The 21,393-nt window shown below is 24.5% G+C and overlaps 4 non-coding genes across 4 annotated transcripts; all 4 read left to right on the top strand.

Moving 5' to 3' along the window:
* Positions 1 to 928: 928 nt before the first annotated feature.
* Positions 929 to 1,047, top strand: LOC123304900. The gene has a single exon (XR_006536824.1). It is a non-coding gene; the product is annotated as a 5S ribosomal RNA (ribosomal RNA).
* A 6,357-nt stretch (positions 1,048 to 7,404) lies between these two features.
* On the top strand, positions 7,405 to 7,523 carry LOC123304899. The gene has a single exon (XR_006536823.1). It is a non-coding gene; the product is annotated as a 5S ribosomal RNA (ribosomal RNA).
* A 6,351-nt stretch (positions 7,524 to 13,874) lies between these two features.
* On the top strand, positions 13,875 to 13,993 carry LOC123304898. The gene has a single exon (XR_006536822.1). It is a non-coding gene; the product is annotated as a 5S ribosomal RNA (ribosomal RNA).
* A 6,357-nt stretch (positions 13,994 to 20,350) lies between these two features.
* On the top strand, positions 20,351 to 20,469 carry LOC123304897. Its single transcript, XR_006536821.1, has one exon. It is a non-coding gene; the product is annotated as a 5S ribosomal RNA (ribosomal RNA).
* Positions 20,470 to 21,393: the final 924 nt, after the last annotated feature.

Here is a 21,393-nt window from a genome sequence, read left to right as displayed (position 1 = left end):
CGTACATCAGAAATGGTTGTTAACGCAATTAAAAATTTAAAAGAACGTGGTGGTTCATCATTACAAGCAATTAAAAAATATTTAGCTGCAAATTATAAAGTGGATTCTGATAAAATTTCACCATTTATTAAAAAATATTTAAAAGCTGCTGTAACTGAGGGAGCCTTGGTACAAACTAAAGGTAAAGGTGCATCTGGTTCATTCAAATTGGCTGCTTCCGCTTCATCTAATTCTTCAGCTAAATCAAAAGTATCCAAAAAAGAAAGTGGAGCAAAAGGTTCAGCAAAGAGTGCTAAAAGTAAACGGGCACCAAAAGAAAAGAAAGCCACAACTACATCATTGGCAGCCAAAAAGCCTAAAGCAAAAAAAGCGACTCCATCATCATCAACTGCTGCTAAAAAAGTTACTGCAAAATCATCAGCGGCATCAAAAAAAGCACCAGTTAAAGCAAAACCAGCAAAAAGTACAAAATCCGCTGCCAAAAGTAGCCCTGCTCGTAAACCGAAAGCACCAAAAGCTAAGAAAGCTTCTGTTGCCAAATCATCTCCTACAAAAATTAAAAAAGCAGCACCAAAAAAGAAATGATCTGTTACTTTAATAATATATTGAAATATTTCATTATTTTTGCTAAAAAATGAAAATAACATAGGCCTTAATACAGGCCACAAATTAATATTTGATAAGAGTAAATTATTTTTTGTATAAATATTTTATAAAATAATAGTTAAGAAACATTTGCCACAGTCAGTACCACGGATGGGTGGCCACTTGAGAATACTGTGTGCGGTTGCATTTTTATTTAAAATATATGGTATAATAAATAAGTATATATTTAAATTGATTACTTCATTGAAAATTTTAATAATATACTTTAATATTAATGATATTTATGAAAAATATATATTTGTAAAAATTTTCATTTATTACTGGCAACAGCCATACCACGTTGAAAACACCGGTTCTCGTCCGATCACCGAAGTTAAGCAACATTGGGCACAGTCAGTACTTGGATGGGTGACCGCTTGGGAACACTGTGTGCGGTTGCCTTTTTATATTAAAAATATAAATTATTTTTCTTCTTTTCTTTTTTTTTACACACCATATATAAATATATGTTATTTAGAAATGTAAACCTTTTATATTATTCGTCAACAAATAAATATTATTTTTTGTATAAAATTTTATTGCATTTATAACTCATATCATGGTTACTTTAAAGCGAGAAGTTTTTTTAATATTTCAAATGAATATAAAATAATATAAATTTTATGAAATTTATTTATTTTTAGAAATAGCAATCGCTTATAATTATAACAAAATTTTAATAATGTTTAATTTTATTTCAATAATTTATATATATATATATATATATATATTTTTTAATAAAAATAATATACTCTTATTTAATAATATATGTTGGTCCTATATATAGGACCGAAAATATTTCTTATTTGTTTTTTTTTTTTTTAAATTGTCATTTAAAACGCTTATGCACGTTCTCCACGAATACGTCTTGCCAATTGTATATCCTTAGGCATAATTGTAACACGCTTTGCATGAATTGCGCATAAATTGGTATCTTCAAATAAACCTACTAAATAGGCTTCACTAGCTTCTTGTAATGCCATAACAGCTGAACTTTGGAAACGTAAATCGGTTTTAAAATCTTGTGCAATTTCACGTACTAAACGTTGGAATGGTAATTTACGAATTAACAATTCAGTACTTTTTTGATAACGACGAATTTCTCGTAAAGCTACTGTACCAGGACGATATCTGTGTGGTTTTTTTACTCCACCAGTTGCTGGTGCACTTTTACGTGCAGCTTTCGTTGCTAATTGTTTTCTTGGTGCTTTACCACCAGTTGATTTACGTGCAGTTTGCTTGGTTCTAGCCATTTTCAAATAATAATGTTTTTACAAAAAAACACACAATTTTAAAAATTATATTCGACAATTTGATACTACAAAGTCAAATGTTTAAATGCGAAATAAATGTGTTGTATTTATATTTATATGAAATTTCAAAATTTTTGTTGTCATATCCTATTGGATAGCTATCAGAGTATGGACTAATCAAATTGTATAGGCGTGGCTTAAAAAATCTTTAATGCTTTATATAAAAAGGCACAATTGTACCGGCGCTCACATACATTACAATACTTGTGAGGTTAACACACGTGTTATCCGTTCGTTAAAATATTGTAAATAATTTTTTATTAAAATGACTGGCAGAGGAAAAGGTGGAAAGGGTCTTGGAAAAGGGGGTGCAAAACGTCATAGAAAAGTTTTGCGTGATAATATCCAAGGTATTACAAAACCTGCAATTCGTCGTTTAGCACGACGAGGTGGAGTAAAACGTATCTCTGGTTTAATTTATGAAGAAACACGTGGTGTACTTAAAGTATTCCTTGAAAATGTTATTCGGGATGCTGTTACATATACTGAACACGCAAAACGTAAAACAGTTACAGCTATGGATGTTGTATATGCATTAAAACGACAAGGTCGTACTTTGTATGGTTTTGGAGGTTAAGAAAATATAATAATTTACTTAAAATATTTAGTAAATTTATTAAAGAATATTTAATACATCCGATAAATTTAAACAGGCTTTCCTTTTTGGGAAGCCACTAATTTTATTTATATAAGAGTAAATAAATTTGTTAATAAATATAACATATTATATAATTTGTTTACAACAAATTATTTTGTTTATAACATACATTACCAAATATTTTTATTTATTTTTTTTTTTTTTATTGTAATATATCTGCAATAATAAATTATAATTTGTATATTATCTATTTTATTTTACAATAACTTATTGAATTTTTGAAAAAATTTTATTATAAATTAATATACTATTATATTTTTTATATATACAAGTTAAGAGTAACAAGTATCGATAGGAGATTATCGAATTTATAACTAATAAAACATTTCGCCTTAATCAAAGAAAATAAAGATTTTGCTATACCATTTTTTATACTTTCAATAAATAATTTATTATTAAATTTTTATTATTTCATTTATTTTTTAAAATTATTAAAAATATTTTTCTAATAATTATAAGCGTACATAAACAAGTAGTAAATGTAAAATGAAAATAATAAAGGTAATGTAATGCATTTGCATTACACTGATTTACGATATATATTCCGCGATATCCTTTATTATATTTAAAATTAATAATATTGATATACTAATAATAGATATATTCAAGCTATTAATATATAAAATTTTATATTAAATATGATATTAATAATTGTTTATTTTATTTTTTTGTATATATAAAAATAATTTACTCTTATTTAAAAAATTTGATGGCTCTCTTAAAAAGAGAGCCGTTTTTATATGTTGATGTATTTTTATGTTATCAATTAAATAATATTTTCGATTTATTTATTTTGAACTTGTATATTTTGTAACAGCTTTAGTACCTTCACTAACAGCGTGCTTTGCCAATTCACCAGGTAATAATAATCGAACTGCGGTTTGAATTTCCCGACTTGTGATTGTTGAACGTTTATTATAATGTGCTAAACGTGATGCTTCAGCAGCAATACGTTCAAAAATATCATTAACAAAACTGTTCATGATACTCATAGCTTTACTAGAGATACCAGTATCAGGATGCACTTGTTTTAATACTTTGTAAATGTAAATTGCATATGATTCCTTGCGCTTCCTCTTCTTTTTCTTATCACTCTTTGATATATTTTTTTGAGCTTTGCCAGCTTTTTTTGCTGCTTTTCCACTTGTTTTTGGTGGCATTGTTACAAACAATTAATATACACAGATAGTTACAGAACACCAGTCAGTATATGTATGAGCGTGTCGTGTATACAACTAGCGTATTATATACGCGAAGATGGATATAACAATAAAAATGAATACTACTCTCTGATTGGCTAAAAATAATACTATAAGGTGATTGGTTTATTTTTAAAGTTTTATATTTTATAAATATTATAAATTAAAATACCCAAATAACATTTTAAACATTTATGTTACAATCCCCGTAACGTACACATCTGTGTGATTATATTTACAAAAAAAAATATTAATTAAATAAATTTATTCGCTATGTCTGGACGAGGTAAAGGTGGTAAAGTAAAGGGAAAGGCAAAGTCAAGATCAAGCCGAGCAGGATTACAATTTCCTGTTGGAAGAATTCACAGATTATTACGAAAAGGAAATTATGCTGAACGAGTAGGTGCTGGTGCCCCAGTATATTTGGCTGCTGTTATGGAATATTTGGCTGCAGAAGTTCTCGAGTTAGCTGGTAATGCTGCCCGTGATAACAAAAAAACACGTATCATTCCACGTCATTTACAATTGGCAATTCGTAATGATGAAGAATTAAATAAATTATTATCTGGTGTAACAATTGCTCAAGGTGGTGTATTACCAAACATTCAAGCAGTGTTATTACCAAAGAAAACTGAAAAGAAAGCATAAATTAAAAACATTGCATTAATTTTTATAATAATAATACATCGATCATAGGCCTTTTAATAAAAGGCCACAAATTTATTTAAAATAAGAGTAAAAATTATTTTTATAAATAATATATTATAATATTTTTTTAAAGAATCAATTTAAATAATTATAAATTAATGATTCTTTTTTTTTTTTTCTTTTTTTATATGTTATTATGGAAATAATTCATCATATTATGATGACATTTAGGTAACATATTATAAGAATATTCATAAAATATTATCAAAATAATATTGTATTATGATGATATTTAGACAAAATATTATAAGAATATACACAAAATATTATCAAAATAATATCATTAGATAACAAAACTGTTCATGATACTCATACCTTTACTAGAGATAAAAGTATCAGGATGCACTTGTATTAATACATATTATCACAACATCACAAAATATTTTTTAAAAGGAAAAATTTTTTTAAAATTATTATAAAATTTGATTGAATTAAATTTCAATTTATTTTTTTAATAATTAAAGAAAAAAAAAAAACAAAGCATATAAACTTTCTATTGAAAATGTTATTTTAAACTAGATGGCCAAGTGAACTTCGTTACACAAACAATATATGACGTATTCGTTATTTAAATAATCAGTATCCTTTGATATTATATCAATACGTTACTCTCTTCTTTTGATACATATTAATAAAATTTCAATTTATAAGATTTTATGTCAATTATATAAATAATATTATAAATTTTCTAAATACATAAGTTAAGTAACAAAAAATTTGAATAACAAGATAAATTTATATATTATGTTTTAATACTCGATACTATAATATATCGCATCCGTTACCAATTATTCGGTATCCTTTGATTTATACACAGAATGAACTAAAAATATATATCAAATTTATTTTATTTATTTATATATTTAATATTATTATTATTATTTTATATTACAAAGTTTCTTAACGAAGCTTACAATGATTTCTCATATCGTACTTAACAAAATTATTTAGATCATATAAAATTTAAATTGTTAAAAAATTTGTATATTTATTATTATTATTATTTATTTTTATTAAAATTACATAACATAAAATTAATAATATTTTAATAATTATATAAATTAATTCTTATTTAAAATAATCTTATATTAATCTCAACAAATACTCTAATAATATATTTTGTCATAAATTTTTTTATATTTAAAATAAATATTATAATATATAAATACTTATATCAGTATAAAATTTCTTTATATAATTATGAAAAAATTAATTTAATAGTTAATTATTGATATTAATGCATAAATAAAAGTATTTTCTAATGAAATATATTTTGTCAATGTTCGATTAACACATTTCATAATAATACGTTTTCATTATTGACAAAAAAAGTTTTTCTAAAAATGAAATCTTATACTATAATATATATATTTATATATTAAATTTTTTAATTATTTATATACTAATAATTTATAATAAATCGATATTAAATAAAAAATAAAAATATATACTTTTTAAGTTTACCTTAAAAATATTATTGTTTTGTATGATTGAAATAATTAATATTAAACTATGTTTATTAATAATTGTTAATAAAAAAATTAAATATATTTTAATTTATAAAATAAATATTATTATTAAATTTATAATTTATTATTTTATATATTATAGAAATTGAAAAAATAAATCATGTTTACTACGACAGTAAATTAGAAATACTATTTAATTTTTATGTGTTTTCTACATGGTACTTTGACTTACATAGGGACTTATATTATTGTGAATAATGATATAATTGAAAACCTTTATTTTTTATTTGATAGAATTATTATATTTTATCATTTAAATATTTATAATAAATACATTATTTTTATAAAGTAAAAAAATATGGCCGAAGAAAATTCTACAGCTGTTGCAGCAACTGCGGTTACTGCTGCTTCTACAACACCAACAAAAAAAGCAACAGCTTCTGGTGCTAAACGTACAAAACAACATTCAAAACCAACACATCCACGTACATCAGAAATGGTTGTTAACGCAATTAAAAATTTAAAAGAACGTGGTGGTTCATCATTACAAGCAATTAAAAAATATTTAGCTGCAAATTATAAAGTGGATTCTGATAAAATTTCACCATTTATTAAAAAATATTTAAAAGCTGCTGTAACTGAGGGAGCCTTGGTACAAACTAAAGGTAAAGGTGCATCTGGTTCATTCAAATTGGCTGCTTCCGCTTCATCTAATTCTTCAGCTAAATCAAAAGTATCCAAAAAAGAAAGTGGAGCAAAAGGTTCAGCAAAGAGTGCTAAAAGTAAACGGGCACCAAAAGAAAAGAAAGCCACAACTACATCATTGGCAGCCAAAAAGCCTAAAGCAAAAAAAGCGACTCCATCATCATCAACTGCTGCTAAAAAAGTTACTGCAAAATCATCAGCGGCATCAAAAAAAGCACCAGTTAAAGCAAAACCAGCAAAAAGTACAAAATCCGCTGCCAAAAGTAGCCCTGCTCGTAAACCGAAAGCACCAAAAGCTAAGAAAGCTTCTGTTGCCAAATCATCTCCTACAAAAATTAAAAAAGCAGCACCAAAAAAGAAATGATCTGTTACTTTAATAATATATTGAAATATTTCATTATTTTTGCTAAAAAATGAAAATAACATAGGCCTTAATACAGGCCACAAATTAATATTTGATAAGAGTAAATTATTTTTTGTATAAATATTTTATAAAATAATAGTTAAGAAACATTTGCCACAGTCAGTACCACGGATGGGTGGCCACTTGAGAATACTGTGTGCGGTTGCATTTTTATTTAAAATATATGGTATAATAAATAAGTATATATTTAAATTGATTACTTCATTGAAAATTTTAATAATATACTTTAATATTAATGATATTTATGAAAAATATATATTTGTAAAAATTTTCATTTATTACTGGCAACAGCCATACCACGTTGAAAACACCGGTTCTCGTCCGATCACCGAAGTTAAGCAACATTGGGCACAGTCAGTACTTGGATGGGTGACCGCTTGGGAACACTGTGTGCGGTTGCCTTTTTATATTAAAAATATAAATTATTTTTCTTCTTTTCTTTTTTTTTACACACCATATATAAATATATGTTATTTAGAAATGTAAACCTTTTATATTATTCGTCAACAAATAAATATTATTTTTTGTATAAAATTTTATTGCATTTATAACTCATATCATGGTTACTTTAAAGCGAGAAGTTTTTTTAATATTTCAAATGAATATAAAATAATATAAATTTTATGAAATTTATTTATTTTTAGAAATAGCAATCGCTTATAATTATAACAAAATTTTAATAATGTTTAATTTTATTTCAATAATTTATATATATATATATATATATATATTTTTTAATAAAAATAATATACTCTTATTTAATAATATATGTTGGTCCTATATATAGGACCGAAAATATTTCTTATTTGTTTTTTTTTTTTTTAAATTGTCATTTAAAACGCTTATGCACGTTCTCCACGAATACGTCTTGCCAATTGTATATCCTTAGGCATAATTGTAACACGCTTTGCATGAATTGCGCATAAATTGGTATCTTCAAATAAACCTACTAAATAGGCTTCACTAGCTTCTTGTAATGCCATAACAGCTGAACTTTGGAAACGTAAATCGGTTTTAAAATCTTGTGCAATTTCACGTACTAAACGTTGGAATGGTAATTTACGAATTAACAATTCAGTACTTTTTTGATAACGACGAATTTCTCGTAAAGCTACTGTACCAGGACGATATCTGTGTGGTTTTTTTACTCCACCAGTTGCTGGTGCACTTTTACGTGCAGCTTTCGTTGCTAATTGTTTTCTTGGTGCTTTACCACCAGTTGATTTACGTGCAGTTTGCTTGGTTCTAGCCATTTTCAAATAATAATGTTTTTACAAAAAAACACACAATTTTAAAAATTATATTCGACAATTTGATACTACAAAGTCAAATGTTTAAATGCGAAATAAATGTGTTGTATTTATATTTATATGAAATTTCAAAATTTTTGTTGTCATATCCTATTGGATAGCTATCAGAGTATGGACTAATCAAATTGTATAGGCGTGGCTTAAAAAATCTTTAATGCTTTATATAAAAAGGCACAATTGTACCGGCGCTCACATACATTACAATACTTGTGAGGTTAACACACGTGTTATCCGTTCGTTAAAATATTGTAAATAATTTTTTATTAAAATGACTGGCAGAGGAAAAGGTGGAAAGGGTCTTGGAAAAGGGGGTGCAAAACGTCATAGAAAAGTTTTGCGTGATAATATCCAAGGTATTACAAAACCTGCAATTCGTCGTTTAGCACGACGAGGTGGAGTAAAACGTATCTCTGGTTTAATTTATGAAGAAACACGTGGTGTACTTAAAGTATTCCTTGAAAATGTTATTCGGGATGCTGTTACATATACTGAACACGCAAAACGTAAAACAGTTACAGCTATGGATGTTGTATATGCATTAAAACGACAAGGTCGTACTTTGTATGGTTTTGGAGGTTAAGAAAATATAATAATTTACTTAAAATATTTAGTAAATTTATTAAAGAATATTTAATACATCCGATAAATTTAAACAGGCTTTCCTTTTTGGGAAGCCACTAATTTTATTTATATAAGAGTAAATAAATTTGTTAATAAATATAACATATTATATAATTTGTTTACAACAAATTATTTTGTTTATAACATACATTACCAAATATTTTTATTTATTTTTTTTTTTTTTTATTGTAATATATCTGCAATAATAAATTATAATTTGTATATTATCTATTTTATTTTACAATAACTTATTGAATTTTTGAAAAAATTTTATTATAAATTAATATACTATTATATTTTTTATATATACAAGTTAAGAGTAACAAGTATCGATAGGAGATTATCGAATTTATAACTAATAAAACATTTCGCCTTAATCAAAGAAAATAAAGATTTTGCTATACCATTTTTTATACTTTCAATAAATAATTTATTATTAAATTTTTATTATTTCATTTATTTTTTAAAATTATTAAAAATATTTTTCTAATAATTATAAGCGTACATAAACAAGTAGTAAATGAAAATAATAAAGGTAATGTAATGCATTTGCATTACACTGATTTACGATATATATTCCGCGATATCCTTTATTATATTTAAAATTAATAATATTGATATACTAATAATAGATATATTCAAGCTATTAATATATAAAATTTTATATTAAATATGATATTAATAATTGTTTATTTTATTTTTTTGTATATATAAAAATAATTTACTCTTATTTAAAAAATTTGATGGCTCTCTTAAAAAGAGAGCCATTTTTATATGTTGATGTATTTTTATGTTATCAATTAAATAATATTTTCGATTTATTTATTTTGAACTTGTATATTTTGTAACAGCTTTAGTACCTTCACTAACAGCGTGCTTTGCCAATTCACCAGGTAATAATAATCGAACTGCGGTTTGAATTTCCCGACTTGTGATTGTTGAACGTTTATTATAATGTGCTAAACGTGATGCTTCAGCAGCAATACGTTCAAAAATATCATTAACAAAACTGTTCATGATACTCATAGCTTTACTAGAGATACCAGTATCAGGATGCACTTGTTTTAATACTTTGTAAATGTAAATTGCATATGATTCCTTGCGCTTCCTCTTCTTTTTCTTATCACTCTTTGATATATTTTTTTGAGCTTTGCCAGCTTTTTTTGCTGCTTTTCCACTTGTTTTTGGTGGCATTGTTACAAACAATTAATATACACAGATAGTTACAGAACACCAGTCAGTATATGTATGAGCGTGTCGTGTATACAACTAGCGTATTATATACGCGAAGATGGATATAACAATAAAAATGAATACTACTCTCTGATTGGCTAAAAATAATACTATAAGGTGATTGGTTTATTTTTAAAGTTTTATATTTTATAAATATTATAAATTAAAATACCCAAATAACATTTTAAACATTTATGTTACAATCCCCGTAACGTACACATCTGTGTGATTATATTTACAAAAAAAAATATTAATTAAATAAATTTATTCGCTATGTCTGGACGAGGTAAAGGTGGTAAAGTAAAGGGAAAGGCAAAGTCAAGATCAAGCCGAGCAGGATTACAATTTCCTGTTGGAAGAATTCACAGATTATTACGAAAAGGAAATTATGCTGAACGAGTAGGTGCTGGTGCCCCAGTATATTTGGCTGCTGTTATGGAATATTTGGCTGCAGAAGTTCTCGAGTTAGCTGGTAATGCTGCCCGTGATAACAAAAAAACACGTATCATTCCACGTCATTTACAATTGGCAATTCGTAATGATGAAGAATTAAATAAATTATTATCTGGTGTAACAATTGCTCAAGGTGGTGTATTACCAAACATTCAAGCAGTGTTATTACCAAAGAAAACTGAAAAGAAAGCATAAATTAAAAACATTGCATTAATTTTTATAATAATAATACATCGATCATAGGCCTTTTAATAAAAGGCCACAAATTTATTTAAAATAAGAGTAAAAATTATTTTTATAAATAATATATTATAATATTTTTTTAAAGAATCAATTTAAATAATTATAAATTAATGATTCTTTTTTTTTTTTTCTTTTTTTATATGTTATTATGGAAATAATTCATCATATTATGATGACATTTAGGTAACATATTATAAGAATATTCATAAAATATTATCAAAATAATATTGTATTATGATGATATTTAGACAAAATATTATAAGAATATACACAAAATATTATCAAAATAATATCATTAGATAACAAAACTGTTCATGATACTCATACCTTTACTAGAGATAAAAGTATCAGGATGCACTTGTATTAATACATATTATCACAACATCACAAAATATTTTTTAAAAGGAAAAATTTTTTTAAAATTATTATAAAATTTGATTGAATTAAATTTCAATTTATTTTTTTAATAATTAAAGAAAAAAAAAAAACAAAGCATATAAACTTTCTATTGAAAATGTTATTTTAAACTAGATGGCCAAGTGAACTTCGTTACACAAACAATATATGACGTATTCGTTATTTAAATAATCAGTATCCTTTGATATTATATCAATACGTTACTCTCTTCTTTTGATACATATTAATAAAATTTCAATTTATAAGATTTTATGTCAATTATATAAATAATATTATAAATTTTCTAAATACATAAGTTAAGTAACAAAAAATTTGAATAACAAGATAAATTTATATATTATGTTTTAATACTCGATACTATAATATATCGCATCCGTTACCAATTATTCGGTATCCTTTGATTTATACACAGAATGAACTAAAAATATATATCAAATTTATTTTATTTATTTATATATTTAATATTATTATTATTATTTTATATTACAAAGTTTCTTAACGAAGCTTACAATGATTTCTCATATCGTACTTAACAAAATTATTTAGATCATATAAAATTTAAATTGTTAAAAAATTTGTATATTTATTATTATTATTATTTATTTTTATTAAAATTACATAACATAAAATTAATAATATTTTAATAATTATATAAATTAATTCTTATTTAAAATAATCTTATATTAATCTCAACAAATACTCTAATAATATATTTTGTCATAAATTTTTTTATATTTAAAATAAATATTATAATATATAAATACTTATATCAGTATAAAATTTCTTTATATAATTATGAAAAAATTAATTTAATAGTTAATTATTGATATTAATGCATAAATAAAAGTATTTTCTAATGAAATATATTTTGTCAATGTTCGATTAACACATTTCATAATAATACGTTTTCATTATTGACAAAAAAAGTTTTTCTAAAAATGAAATCTTATACTATAATATATATATTTATATATTAAATTTTTTAATTATTTATATACTAATAATTTATAATAAATCGATATTAAATAAAAAATAAAAATATATACTTTTTAAGTTTACCTTAAAAATATTATTGTTTTGTATGATTGAAATAATTAATATTAAACTATGTTTATTAATAATTGTTAATAAAAAAATTAAATATATTTTAATTTATAAAATAAATATTATTATTAAATTTATAATTTATTATTTTATATATTATAGAAATTGAAAAAATAAATCATGTTTACTACGACAGTAAATTAGAAATACTATTTAATTTTTATGTGTTTTCTACATGGTACTTTGACTTACATAGGGACTTATATTATTGTGAATAATGATATAATTGAAAACCTTTATTTTTTATTTGATAGAATTATTATATTTTATCATTTAAATATTTATAATAAATACATTATTTTTATAAAGTAAAAAAATATGGCCGAAGAAAATTCTACAGCTGTTGCAGCAACTGCGGTTACTGCTGCTTCTACAACACCAACAAAAAAAGCAACAGCTTCTGGTGCTAAACGTACAAAACAACATTCAAAACCAACACATCCACGTACATCAGAAATGGTTGTTAACGCAATTAAAAATTTAAAAGAACGTGGTGGTTCATCATTACAAGCAATTAAAAAATATTTAGCTGCAAATTATAAAGTGGATTCTGATAAAATTTCACCATTTATTAAAAAATATTTAAAAGCTGCTGTAACTGAGGGAGCCTTGGTACAAACTAAAGGTAAAGGTGCATCTGGTTCATTCAAATTGGCTGCTTCCGCTTCATCTAATTCTTCAGCTAAATCAAAAGTATCCAAAAAAGAAAGTGGAGCAAAAGGTTCAGCAAAGAGTGCTAAAAGTAAACGGGCACCAAAAGAAAAGAAAGCCACAACTACATCATTGGCAGCCAAAAAGCCTAAAGCAAAAAAAGCGACTCCATCATCATCAACTGCTGCTAAAAAAGTTACTGCAAAATCATCAGCGGCATCAAAAAAAGCACCAGTTAAAGCAAAACCAGCAAAAAGTACAAAATCCGCTGCCAAAAGTAGCCCTGCTCGTAAACCGAAAGCACCAAAAGCTAAGAAAGCTTCTGTTGCCAAATCATCTCCTACAAAAATTAAAAAAGCAGCACCAAAAAAGAAATGATCTGTTACTTTAATAATATATTGAAATATTTCATTATTTTTGCTAAAAAATGAAAATAACATAGGCCTTAATACAGGCCACAAATTAATATTTGATAAGAGTAAATTATTTTTTGTATAAATATTTTATAAAATAATAGTTAAGAAACATTTGCCACAGTCAGTACCACGGATGGGTGGCCACTTGAGAATACTGTGTGCGGTTGCATTTTTATTTAAAATATATGGTATAATAAATAAGTATATATTTAAATTGATTACTTCATTGAAAATTTTAATAATATACTTTAATATTAATGATATTTATGAAAAATATATATTTGTAAAAATTTTCATTTATTACTGGCAACAGCCATACCACGTTGAAAACACCGGTTCTCGTCCGATCACCGAAGTTAAGCAACATTGGGCACAGTCAGTACTTGGATGGGTGACCGCTTGGGAACACTGTGTGCGGTTGCCTTTTTATATTAAAAATATAAATTATTTTTCTTCTTTTCTTTTTTTTTACACACCATATATAAATATATGTTATTTAGAAATGTAAACCTTTTATATTATTCGTCAACAAATAAATATTATTTTTTGTATAAAATTTTATTGCATTTATAACTCATATCATGGTTACTTTAAAGCGAGAAGTTTTTTTAATATTTCAAATGAATATAAAATAATATAAATTTTATGAAATTTATTTATTTTTAGAAATAGCAATCGCTTATAATTATAACAAAATTTTAATAATGTTTAATTTTATTTCAATAATTTATATATATATATATATATATATATTTTTTAATAAAAATAATATACTCTTATTTAATAATATATGTTGGTCCTATATATAGGACCGAAAATATTTCTTATTTGTTTTTTTTTTTTTTAAATTGTCATTTAAAACGCTTATGCACGTTCTCCACGAATACGTCTTGCCAATTGTATATCCTTAGGCATAATTGTAACACGCTTTGCATGAATTGCGCATAAATTGGTATCTTCAAATAAACCTACTAAATAGGCTTCACTAGCTTCTTGTAATGCCATAACAGCTGAACTTTGGAAACGTAAATCGGTTTTAAAATCTTGTGCAATTTCACGTACTAAACGTTGGAATGGTAATTTACGAATTAACAATTCAGTACTTTTTTGATAACGACGAATTTCTCGTAAAGCTACTGTACCAGGACGATATCTGTGTGGTTTTTTTACTCCACCAGTTGCTGGTGCACTTTTACGTGCAGCTTTCGTTGCTAATTGTTTTCTTGGTGCTTTACCACCAGTTGATTTACGTGCAGTTTGCTTGGTTCTAGCCATTTTCAAATAATAATGTTTTTACAAAAAAACACACAATTTTAAAAATTATATTCGACAATTTGATACTACAAAGTCAAATGTTTAAATGCGAAATAAATGTGTTGTATTTATATTTATATGAAATTTCAAAATTTTTGTTGTCATATCCTATTGGATAGCTATCAGAGTATGGACTAATCAAATTGTATAGGCGTGGCTTAAAAAATCTTTAATGCTTTATATAAAAAGGCACAATTGTACCGGCGCTCACATACATTACAATACTTGTGAGGTTAACACACGTGTTATCCGTTCGTTAAAATATTGTAAATAATTTTTTATTAAAATGACTGGCAGAGGAAAAGGTGGAAAGGGTCTTGGAAAAGGGGGTGCAAAACGTCATAGAAAAGTTTTGCGTGATAATATCCAAGGTATTACAAAACCTGCAATTCGTCGTTTAGCACGACGAGGTGGAGTAAAACGTATCTCTGGTTTAATTTATGAAGAAACACGTGGTGTACTTAAAGTATTCCTTGAAAATGTTATTCGGGATGCTGTTACATATACTGAACACGCAAAACGTAAAACAGTTACAGCTATGGATGTTGTATATGCATTAAAACGACAAGGTCGTACTTTGTATGGTTTTGGAGGTTAAGAAAATATAATAATTTACTTAAAATATTTAGTAAATTTATTAAAGAATATTTAATACATCCGATAAATTTAAACAGGCTTTCCTTTTTGGGAAGCCACTAATTTTATTTATATAAGAGTAAATAAATTTGTTAATAAATATAACATATTATATAATTTGTTTACAACAAATTATTTTGTTTATAACATACATTACCAAATATTTTTATTTATTTTTTTTTTTTTTATTGTAATATATCTGCAATAATAAATTATAATTTGTATATTATCTATTTTATTTTACAATAACTTATTGAATTTTTGAAAAAATTTTATTATAAATTAATATACTATTATATTTTTTATATATACAAGTTAAGAGTAACAAGTATCGATAGGAGATTATCGAATTTATAACTAATAAAACATTTCGCCTTAATCAAAGAAAATAAAGATTTTGCTATACCATTTTTTATACTTTCAATAAATAATTTATTATTAAATTTTTATTATTTCATTTATTTTTTAAAATTATTAAAAATATTTTTCTAATAATTATAAGCGTACATAAACAAGTAGTAAATGTAAAATGAAAATAATAAAGGTAATGTAATGCATTTGCATTACACTGATTTACGATATATATTCCGCGATATCCTTTATTATATTTAAAATTAATAATATTGATATACTAATAATAGATATATTCAAGCTATTAATATATAAAATTTTATATTAAATATGATATTAATAATTGTTTATTTTATTTTTTTGTATATATAAAAATAATTTACTCTTATTTAAAAAATTTGATGGCTCTCTTAAAAAGAGAGCCGTTTTTATATGTTGATGTATTTTTATGTTATCAATTAAATAATATTTTCGATTTATTTATTTTGAACTTGTATATTTTGTAACAGCTTTAGTACCTTCACTAACAGCGTGCTTTGCCAATTCACCAGGTAATAATAATCGAACTGCGGTTTGAATTTCCCGACTTGTGATTGTTGAACGTTTATTATAATGTGCTAAACGTGATGCTTCAGCAGCAATACGTTCAAAAATATCATTAACAAAACTGTTCATGATACTCATAGCTTTACTAGAGATACCAGTATCAGGATGCACTTGTTTTAATACTTTGTAAATGTAAATTGCATATGATTCCTTGCGCTTCCTCTTCTTTTTCTTATCACTCTTTGATATATTTTTTTGAGCTTTGCCAGCTTTTTTTGCTGCTTTTCCACTTGTTTTTGGTGGCATTGTTACAAACAATTAATATACACAGATAGTTACAGAACACCAGTCAGTATATGTATGAGCGTGTCGTGTATACAACTAGCGTATTATATACGCGAAGATGGATATAACAATAAAAATGAATACTACTCTCTGATTGGCTAAAAATAATACTATAAGGTGATTGGTTTATTTTTAAAGTTTTATATTTTATAAATATTATAAATTAAAATACCCAAATAACATTTTAAACATTTATGTTACAATCCCCGTAACGTACACATCTGTGTGATTATATTTACAAAAAAAAATATTAATTAAATAAATTTATTCGCTATGTCTGGACGAGGTAAAGGTGGTAAAGTAAAGGGAAAGGCAAAGTCAAGATCAAGCCGAGCAGGATTACAATTTCCTGTTGGAAGAATTCACAGATTATTACGAAAAGGAAATTATGCTGAACGAGTAGGTGCTGGTGCCCCAGTATATTTGGCTGCTGTTATGGAATATTTGGCTGCAGAAGTTCTCGAGTTAGCTGGTAATGCTGCCCGTGATAACAAAAAAACACGTATCATTCCACGTCATTTACAATTGGCAATTCGTAATGATGAAGAATTAAATAAATTATTATCTGGTGTAACAATTGCTCAAGGTGGTGTATTACCAAACATTCAAGCAGTGTTATTACCAAAGAAAACTGAAAAGAAAGCATAAATTAAAAACATTGCATTAATTTTTATAATAATAATACATCGATCATAGGCCTTTTAATAAAAGGCCACAAATTTATTTAAAATAAGAGTAAAAATTATTTTTATAAATAATATATTATAATATTTTTTTAAAGAATCAATTTAAATAATTATAAATTAATGATTCTTTTTTTTTTTTTCTTTTTTTATATGTTATTATGGAAATAATTCATCATATTATGATGACATTTAGGTAACATATTATAAGAATATTCATAAAATATTATCAAAATAATATTGTATTATGATGATATTTAGACAAAATATTATAAGAATATACACAAAATATTATCAAAATAATATCATTAGATAACAAAACTGTTCATGATACTCATACCTTTACTAGAGATAAAAGTATCAGGATGCACTTGTATTAATACATATTATCACAACATCACAAAATATTTTTTAAAAGGAAAAATTTTTTTAAAATTATTATAAAATTTGATTGAATTAAATTTCAATTTATTTTTTTAATAATTAAAGAAAAAAAAAAAACAAAGCATATAAACTTTCTATTGAAAATGTTATTTTAAACTAGATGGCCAAGTGAACTTCGTTACACAAACAATATATGACGTATTCGTTATTTAAATAATCAGTATCCTTTGATATTATATCAATACGTTACTCTCTTCTTTTGATACATATTAATAAAATTTCAATTTATAAGATTTTATGTCAATTATATAAATAATATTATAAATTTTCTAAATACATAAGTTAAGTAACAAAAAATTTGAATAACAAGATAAATTTATATATTATGTTTTAATACTCGATACTATAATATATCGCATCCGTTACCAATTATTCGGTATCCTTTGATTTATACACAGAATGAACTAAAAATATATATCAAATTTATTTTATTTATTTATATATTTAATATTATTATTATTATTTTATATTACAAAGTTTCTTAACGAAGCTTACAATGATTTCTCATATCGTACTTAACAAAATTATTTAGATCATATAAAATTTAAATTGTTAAAAAATTTGTATATTTATTATTATTATTATTTATTTTTATTAAAATTACATAACATAAAATTAATAATATTTTAATAATTATATAAATTAATTCTTATTTAAAATAATCTTATATTAATCTCAACAAATACTCTAATAATATATTTTGTCATAAATTTTTTTATATTTAAAATAAATATTATAATATATAAATACTTATATCAGTATAAAATTTCTTTATATAATTATGAAAAAATTAATTTAATAGTTAATTATTGATATTAATGCATAAATAAAAGTATTTTCTAATGAAATATATTTTGTCAATGTTCGATTAACACATTTCATAATAATACGTTTTCATTATTGACAAAAAAAGTTTTTCTAAAAATGAAATCTTATACTATAATATATATATTTATATATTAAATTTTTTAATTATTTATATACTAATAATTTATAATAAATCGATATTAAATAAAAAATAAAAATATATACTTTTTAAGTTTACCTTAAAAATATTATTGTTTTGTATGATTGAAATAATTAATATTAAACTATGTTTATTAATAATTGTTAATAAAAAAATTAAATATATTTTAATTTATAAAATAAATATTATTATTAAATTTATAATTTATTATTTTATATATTATAGAAATTGAAAAAATAAATCATGTTTACTACGACAGTAAATTAGAAATACTATTTAATTTTTATGTGTTTTCTACATGGTACTTTGACTTACATAGGGACTTATATTATTGTGAATAATGATATAATTGAAAACCTTTATTTTTTATTTGATAGAATTATTATATTTTATCATTTAAATATTTATAATAAATACATTATTTTTATAAAGTAAAAAAATATGGCCGAAGAAAATTCTACAGCTGTTGCAGCAACTGCGGTTACTGCTGCTTCTACAACACCAACAAAAAAAGCAACAGCTTCTGGTGCTAAACGTACAAAACAACATTCAAAACCAACACATCCACGTACATCAGAAATGGTTGTTAACGCAATTAAAAATTTAAAAGAACGTGGTGGTTCATCATTACAAGCAATTAAAAAATATTTAGCTGCAAATTATAAAGTGGATTCTGATAAAATTTCACCATTTATTAAAAAATATTTAAAAGCTGCTGTAACTGAGGGAGCCTTGGTACAAACTAAAGGTAAAGGTGCATCTGGTTCATTCAAATTGGCTGCTTCCGCTTCATCTAATTCTTCAGCTAAATCAAAAGTATCCAAAAAAGAAAGTGGAGCAAAAGGTTCAGCAAAGAGTGCTAAAAGTAAACGGGCACCAAAAGAAAAGAAAGCCACAACTACATCATTGGCAGCCAAAAAGCCTAAAGCAAAAAAAGCGACTCCATCATCATCAACTGCTGCTAAAAAAGTTACTGCAAAATCATCAGCGGCATCAAAAAAAGCACCAGTTAAAGCAAAACCAGCAAAAAGTACAAAATCCGCTGCCAAAAGTAGCCCTGCTCGTAAACCGAAAGCACCAAAAGCTAAGAAAGCTTCTGTTGCCAAATCATCTCCTACAAAAATTAAAAAAGCAGCACCAAAAAAGAAATGATCTGTTACTTTAATAATATATTGAAATATTTCATTATTTTTGCTAAAAAATGAAAATAACATAGGCCTTAATACAGGCCACAAATTAATATTTGATAAGAGTAAATTATTTTTTGTATAAATATTTTATAAAATAATAGTTAAGAAACATTTGCCACAGTCAGTACCACGGATGGGTGGCCACTTGAGAATACTGTGTGCGGTTGCATTTTTATTTAAAATATATGGTATAATAAATAAGTATATATTTAAATTGATTACTTCATTGAAAATTTTAATAATATACTTTAATATTAATGATATTTATGAAAAATATATATTTGTAAAAATTTTCATTTATTACTGGCAACAGCCATACCACGTTGAAAACACCGGTTCTCGTCCGATCACCGAAGTTAAGCAACATTGGGCACAGTCAGTACTTGGATGGGTGACCGCTTGGGAACACTGTGTGCGGTTGCCTTTTTATATTAAAAATATAAATTATTTTTCTTCTTTTCTTTTTTTTTACACACCATATATAAATATATGTTATTTAGAAATGTAAACCTTTTATATTATTCGTCAACAAATAAATATTATTTTTTGTATAAAATTTTATTGCATTTATAACTCATATCATGGTTACTTTAAAGCGAGAAGTTTTTTTAATATTTCAAATGAATATAAAATAATATAAATTTTATGAAATTTATTTATTTTTAGAAATAGCAATCGCTTATAATTATAACAAAATTTTAATAATGTTTAATTTTATTTCAATAATTTATATATATATATATATATATATATTTTTTAATAAAAATAATATACTCTTATTTAATAATATATGTTGGTCCTATATATAGGACCGAAAATATTTCTTATTTGTTTTTTTTTTTTTTAAATTGTCATTTAAAACGCTTATGCACGTTCTCCACGAATACGTCTTGCCAATTGTATATCCTTAGGCATAATTGTAACACGCTTTGCATGAATTGCGCATAAATTGGTATCTTCAAATAAACCTACTAAATAGGCTTCACTAGCTTCTTGTAATGCCATAACAGCTGAACTTTGGAAACGTAAATCGGTTTTAAAATCTTGTGCAATTTCACGTACTAAACGTTGGAATGGTAATTTACGAATTAACAATTCAGTACTTTTTTGATAACGACGAATTTCTCGTAAAGCTACTGTACCAGGACGATATCTGTGTGGTTTTTTTACTCCACCAGTTGCTGGTGCACTTTTACGTGCAGCTTTCGTTGCTAATTGTTTTCTTGGTGCTTTACCACCAGTTGATTTACGTGCAGTTTGCTTGGTTCTAGCCATTTTCAAATAATAATGTTTTTACAAAAAAACACACAATTTTAAAAATTATATTCGACAATTTGATACTACAAAG

This window comes from Chrysoperla carnea, unplaced genomic scaffold (genome assembly GCF_905475395.1).
Source record: "Chrysoperla carnea unplaced genomic scaffold, inChrCarn1.1, whole genome shotgun sequence".
NCBI lineage: Eukaryota > Metazoa > Arthropoda > Insecta > Neuroptera > Chrysopidae > Chrysoperla > Chrysoperla carnea.
Note: the sequence above shows the minus strand (reverse complement) of the source record. Positions and strands in the feature narration are given on the sequence as shown.